The following is a 7,485-nucleotide window of genomic DNA, read 5'->3' on the forward strand; positions in this document are numbered from 1 at the left end:
CTTTTTTCTTTTTCTTTCTATTTGTTTTTCGCAAGCTTTTGCTATTCACTGCTTTTTCTTGCTTCAAGAATCAATTTTATGATTTTTCAGATTATCAATAACATTTATCTTTTTCATCATTCTTTCAAGAGCTAACAATTTTAACATTCATAAACAACAAGATAAAAAATATGCACTATTTAAGAATTCATTCAGAAAACAAAAAGTATTGTCACCACATCAATATAATTAAACTAAACTCAAGGATAATTTCGAAATTCATGTACTTCTTGATCTTTTGAATTAAAAACATTTTTCATTTAAGAGATGTGAAGGATTTATGGAATTTATTCATAGCTTTAAGACATAGTTACTACATACTAATGATCATGAAGTAGAGACACAAAACATAGATAAAAACGAAAAACAGAAAAAATAAGAACAAGGAATGAATCCACCTTAGTGGCGTCTTCTTCTTGAAGGACCAATGATGTCCTTAAGCTCTTCTATGTCCCTTCCTTGCCTTTGTTGCTCCTCCCTCATTGCTTTTTGATCTTCTCTAATTTCGTGGAGAATGATGGAGTGCTCTTGATGTTCCACCCTTAATTGATCCACATTGTAACTCAAATTTTCTAAGGAAGTGTTGAGTTGTTCCCAATAGTTGTTGGGAGGAAAGTGCATCCCTTGAGGAATCTCCGGGATTTCTTGGTGATGAGCTTCCTCATGCGTCACTTGGGTTCTATGAGTGGGCTCTCTTGTTTGCTCCATCCTTTTCTTAGTGATGGGCTTGTCCTCCTCAATGAGGATGTCTCCTTCTATGATAACTCCAGCTGAGTAACATAGATGGCAAATAAGATAAGGAAAAGCTAGCCTTGCCAAAGTAGAGGACTTATCGGCTATTTTGTTGAATTCATGGGAGATGACTTCATGAACTTCTACTTCCTCTCCATTCATGATGCTATGAATCATGATGGCCCGATCCACAGTAACTTCAGATCGGTTGCTAGTGGGGATGAGGGCCTTAGGTGCCATTAATGGTTATAGAAAAAAAAAGCTATGCTTTTACCACACCAAACTTAGAATATTACTCGCCCTCGAGCAAGAGATGAAAGAAGAGAAGAAGAAGAAGAATAAAATATGGAGGAGATGGGGAGAGGTGTATTCGGCCAAGAAGGAGAAGAGAGTATTGTGTTGTGTGAAAATGAAGAAGAATGGAGGGGTTTATATAGTGAGGGGAGAGGGAGTAGGTTCGGCCATTTAGGGTGGGTTTGGGTGGGAAAGAAATTTGAATTTTGAAGGTAGGTGGGGTTTATGGGGAAGAGTGGACGGATGTGAGTGGTGAAGGGGGTAATTGGGAAGAGAGATTGAGGTGATTGGTGAAGGGTTTTTGGGAAAGTGTGTTATAGGATTATTAGGAGGTAAGGTGAGAATATGGTAGGTGGGGATCCTGTGGGGTCCACAGATCCTGAGATAATTCTGTGGGGTCCACAGATCCTGAGGTGTCAAGGATTTACATCCCTGCACCAACTAGGCATGTAAAATGCCTTTCCATGCAATTCTGGCATTTAAACGCCGAAGTGATGCATGTTCTGGGCGTTCAACGCCCATGTGCAGCATGTTTCTGGCGTTGAACACCAGTTCCATGCTTGTTTCTGGCGTTCAGCGCCAGCTCTCCTCAGGGTGCATTCCTGACGTTTGAATGCCAGGATGTTGCTTGTTTCTGGCGTTCAACGCCAGATCCATGCTTTGTTCTGGCGTTGAACGCCGGCCAGATGCTCCTTACTGGCGTTTAAACGCCAGTAAGTCCTTCCTCCAGGGTGTGATTTTTCTTCTGCTGTTTTTGATTCTGTTTTTAATTTTAATATTTTTTTCGTGACTTCACATGATCATGAACCTAATAAAACATAAAAGAACAGTGAAAATAAAATAAAATTAGATAAATAAAAATTGGGTTGCCTCCCAACAAGCACTTCTTTAATATCACTAGCTTGACAATGGCTCTCATGGAGCCTCACAGATGTTTAGAGCATGATGAGGGCCTCCCAACACTAAACTTAGAGTTTGAATGTGGGGGCTTCTCAACACCAAACTTAGAGTTTGGTTGTGGCCTCCCAACACCAAACTTAGAGTTTGATTGTGGGGGCTTTGTTTGACTCTGTATTGAGAGAAGCTTACTGTGCCTCTTTTCCATGTTTACATTAGAACACCATTGGGTCTTAAACACAAGGTAGTCCCTATTTAATTGAAGGACTAGCTCTCCTCGTCAACATGTATCACAACTCCTGCTGTGGCTAGGAAAGGTCTTCCAAGGATGATGCAGTCATCCTCCTCCTTCCTAGTGTCTAAGATTATGAAATTAGCAGGGATGTAAAGGCCTTCAATCTTCACTAACACGTCCTCTACCAATCCATAAGCTTGTCTTACTGACTTGTCTGCCATTTGTAATAAGAATATGGCAGGCTGTACCTCAATGATCCCTAGTTTCTCCATTACAGAGAGTGGCATAAGATTTATGCTTGACCCCATGTCACATAGAGCCTTGTTAAAGGTCATGGTACCTATGGTACAGGGTATTAAGAATTTGCCAGGATCTTGTCTCTTTTGAGGTAATGTTTGCTGAACCCATGTATCTAGTTCACTAATGAGCAAGGGGGATTCACCTTCCCAAGTCTCATTACCAAACAACTTGGCATTCAGCTTCATGATAGCTCCTAGATATTGAGCAACTTGCTCTCCAGTTACATCTTCATCCTCTTCTAAGGAGGAATAGTATTCAGAGCTCATGAATGGCAGAAGGAGATTTAGTGGAATCTCTATGGTCTCTATATGAGCCTCAGATTCCTTTAGGTCCTCAATAGGGGACTCCTTCTTGCTCATAGGACGTCCCAGGAGGTCTTCCTCACTAGGATTTTCGTCCTTTCCTCCCTCTCTGCATTCGGCCATATTGACTATATCAATGGCCTTGCACTCTCTCTTTGGATTCTCTTCTGTATTGCTTGGGAGTGTACTAGGAGGAGTTTCAGTTACTTTCTTGCTCAACTGGCCCACTTGTGCCTCCAAATTTCTGATGGAGGACCTTGTTTCACTCATGAAACTTAAAGTGGCCTTAGACAGATCAGAGACTATATTTGCTAAATTAGAGGTATTCTGTTCATAATTCTCTGTCTGTTGCTGAAAAGATGATGGATAAGGCTTGATATTGCTGAGCCTATTTCTTCAACCATTATTAAAGCCTTGTTGAGGCTTTTGTTGATCCTTCCATGAGAAATTTGGATGATTTCTCCATGATGAATTATAGATGTTTCCATAAGGTTCACCCATGTAATTTACCTCTGCCATTACAGGGTTCTCAGGATCATAAGCTTCTTCTTCAGAAGATGCCTCTTTAGTACTATTGGATGCATTTTGCCATCCATTCAGACTTTGAGAAATCATGTTGACTTGCTAAGTCAACACTTTGTTTTGAGCCAATATGGCATTCAGAGCATCAATTTCAAGAACTCCCTTCCTCTGAGGCATCCCATTATTCACAAAATTCCTCTCAGAAGTGTACATGAATTGGTTATTTGCAACCATGTCAATAAGTTCTTGAGCTTCTGCAGGCATTTTCTTTAGGTGAATGGATCCACCTGCAGAGTGGTCCAATGACATTTTGGAAAACTCAGATAGACCATAATAGAATATATCTAATATGGTCCATTCTGAAAACATGTCAGAAGGACACTTTTTGGTCATCTGCTTGTATCTTTCCCAAGCTTCATAGAGGGATTCACCATCTTTTTGCTTGAAGGTCTGAAAATCCACTCTAAGCTTGCTCAACTTTTGAAGAGGAAAGAATTTATCCAAGAAGGCCATGACCAGCTTATCCCAGGAGTCCAGGCTATCTTTAGGTTGTGAGTCCAACCATGTTCTAGCTCTGTCTCTTATAGCAAAAGGGAAAAGCATGAGCCTGTAGACTTCAGGATCTACTCCATTTGTCTTAACAGTGTCACAAATCTGCAAGAACTCAGTTAAAAACTGGTAAGGATCTTCAGATGAAAGTCCATGAAACTTGCAGTTCTATTGCATTAAAGCAACTAATTGAGGTTTCAACTCAAAATTATTTGCTCCAATGGCAGGAATTGAGATGCTTCTTCCATCAAACTTGGACGTGGGTTTAGTAAAATCACCAAGCATCTTCCTTGCGTTATTGTTGTTGGGTTCGGCTGCCATCTCCTTCTCTTGTTCAAAAATTTTAGAAAGGTTGCCTCTGGATTGTTGTAATTTAGCTTCTCTTAGTTTCCTCTTCAGTGTCCTTTCAGGTTCATGATCAACTTCAACAAGAGTGATTTTTCCTTGTTCCTGCTCATATGAAAGAGAAGAGAACAAGAAAAGAAGAGGAATCCTCTATGTCACAATAAAGAGGATCCTTATTATTAGTAGAAGAAGAAAAGAATAAAGAAAGGAGAATCCAAACACAAGGGTAAGGATATAGATAGTGATTGGAGATGAAGAGAGGTAAAGAGAAGTGTTAGTAAATAATTAAATAAATAGAAGAAGAGGAGATAGAAGGAATTTCGAAAATAAATTTTGAAAAAGTAGTTAGTGATTTTTGAAAATTAAAGATGAGATAGAATTAAAATTAAAGTTTTAAAACAATTAGTTAATTAATTAAAAAGAATTTTGAAAAAGAGGTGAGATATTTTCGAAAATTAGAGCGGGAGAAGTAGTTAGGTGGTTTTGGAAAAGATAAGAAACAAACAAAAAGTCAAATAATTAGTTGGAAGAGATTTGAAAATCAAATTTGAAAAGATAAGAAGATAAGAAGTTAGAAAAGATATTTGAAAATCAAATTTTTGAAAAAGATAAAATTTTGAAAAAGATATGATTTAAAAGATATGATTACAAAGATATGGTTAGAAAAGATTTAATTTTTAAAATTAAAATTAATTACATAACTAACAAGAAACTAAAAAGATAAGATTCTAAAATTTAAAGATTGAACCTTTCTTAACAAGAAAGTAACAAACTTCAAATTTTTGAATCAATCATATTAATTGTTAGCATAATTTTTGAAAATAAAGATAAAATTAAGAAAAAGATTTTTGAAAAATATTTTAAAGAATTTTCGAAAATTAATAAGAAAAATAAAAAAGATTTAATTTTTTGAAAAAGATTTTGAAAAGATAAGATTTTTAAAAGATAAGATTTTTAAAATTAAAAATTTGACTTGACTTGTAAGAAACAACTAATTTTAAAAAAATTTTTGACTAAATCAACTCAAATTTTTGAAAATTATGAGAAAATTAGGAAAAAAATATTTTTTTTGATTTTTGAATTTTTTATTATGAGAGAGAAAAACACAATTATGACCCAAAACATGAAAATTTTGGATCAAAACACATGATGCATGCAAGAACACTATGAATGTCAAGATGAACACCAAGAACACTTTAAAGATCATGATGAACATCAAAAACATATTTTTGAAAAATTTTTTGATGCAAAGACAACATGCAAGACACCAAACTTAGAATTCTTTAATGCATGGACTCTAACAAACAAAAAATGCATATGAAAAACAACAAAAGATACAAAACAAGAAAACATCAAGATCAAACAAGAAGACTTACCAAGAACAACTTGAAAATCATGAAGAACACAATGAATGCATGAATTTTTGAAAAATGCAAGAGATTTTTAAAGCATGCAATTGACACCAAACTTAAAAATTGACTCAAACTCAAACAAGAAACACAAATTATTTTTTATTTTTATGATTTTATGATTTTTTTGTGTATTTTATTTTATTATTTTTTTCAAAAATAATTTTTGGGAAAAACGAAAACAAAGAAAAATTTTGAAAAATTTTTGAAAACTTTTTTTTTGAAAAGAAAATTACCTAATCTGAGCAACAAGATGAACCGTTAGTTGTCCAAACTCGAACAATCCCCGGCAACGGCGCCAAAAACTTGGTAGAAGAAATTGTGATCATTAACAATGGCTCCAAAGACTTGGTGCTCTCAAACATAAATCACACTTTGTCACAACTCCGCACAACTAACCAGCAAGTGTACTGGGTCGTCCAAGTAATACCGTACGTGAGTAAGGGTCAATCCCATAGAGATTGTTGGTATGAAGCAAGTTATGGTCATGTTGTAAATCCCAGTCAGGCGGATTTAACTAATTTAAGAGATTATTGGTTTTTCGAATAATAATAATAAATTAAATAGAAAATAAAGATAAAGTTACTCATGTAATCCAATGGTGGGAATTTCAGATAGGTGTATGGAGGTGTTGTGTTCCTTCTGAATCTCTGCTTTTCTACTGTCTTTATCCAATCTTTGTCACTCCTTTCTATGGCAAGCTGTATGTAGGGCATCACTGTTGTCAATGGCTACATCCCATCCTCTCAGTGAAAATGGTCCAAATGCTCTGTCACAGCACGGCTAATTATCTGTCGGTTCTCGATCATGTTGGAATAGAATCCCTTGATTCTTTTGCGTTTGTCATCATGCCCAGCAATTGCGAGTTTGAAGCTCGTCATAGTCATTCAATTCTGGAATCCTACTCGGAATACCACAGACAAGGTTAGACTTTCCGGATTCCCAGGAATGCCGCCATCAATTCTAGCTTATACCACGAAGATTCTGATTAAGGAATCTAAGAGATAAGCGCCCGGTCTATGGTAGAACAGAAGTGGTTGTCAGTCACGCGTTCATATGTGAGAATGATGATGAGTGTCACGGATCATCATATTCATCATGTTAAAGTGCAACGAATATCTTAGAATAAGAATAAGTCGAATTGAATAGAAAATAGTAGTACTTGCATTGAAACTTGAGGTATAGCAGAGCTCCACACCCTTAATCTATGGTGTGTAGAAACTCCACTGTTGAAAATACATAAGTGATGAAGGTCCAGGCATGGCCGAATGGCCAGCCCCCAATACGTGATCAATAGTCTCCTAAGATGAATAATAAAATAAAACTGAGACCAAAGATGTAACGTGGTCAAAAGACGTCTAATACACTAGTAAAAAGTTTTATTTATACTAAACTAGCTACTAGGGTTTACAGAAGTAAGTAATTGATGCATAAATCCACTTCCGGGGCCCACTTGGTGTGTGCTTGGGCTGAGCTTGATCTATCCACGAGTTGAGGCTATTCTTGGAGTTGAACGCCAAGTTGTAACGTGTTTTGGGCATTCAACTCTGGTTCATGACGTGTTTCTGGCGTTTGACTCCAGAATACAGCATGGAACTGGCGTTGAGCGCTAGTTTACATCATCTAATTATGAATAAAGTATGAACTATTATATATTGATAAAAAGTTCTGGATGTCTACTTTCCAACGCCATTAAGAGCGCGCCATTTGGAGTTTTGTAGCTCCAGAAAATCCATTTTGAGTGCAGGGAGGTCAGATTCCAACAGCATCAGCAGTCCTTTGTCAGCCTCCTATCAGAGTTTTTCTCAGGTCCCTCAATTTCAGCCAGAAAATACCTGAAATCTTAGAAAAACACACAAAC

General features: G+C 36.7%; 1 non-coding gene across 1 annotated transcript; it reads left to right on the forward strand.

Annotated features, from left to right (window-relative positions):
* The first annotated feature begins 3,688 nt into the window (after positions 1–3,688).
* Positions 3,689–3,792, forward strand: LOC112700185 (small nucleolar RNA R71). The gene has a single exon (XR_003153100.1). It is a non-coding gene; the product is annotated as a small nucleolar RNA R71 (small nucleolar RNA).
* The last annotated feature ends 3,693 nt before the right edge of the window (positions 3,793–7,485 follow it).

Source organism: Arachis hypogaea, chromosome 6 (genome assembly GCF_003086295.3).
Source record: "Arachis hypogaea cultivar Tifrunner chromosome 6, arahy.Tifrunner.gnm2.J5K5, whole genome shotgun sequence".
Classification (NCBI taxonomy): domain Eukaryota; kingdom Viridiplantae; phylum Streptophyta; class Magnoliopsida; order Fabales; family Fabaceae; genus Arachis; species Arachis hypogaea.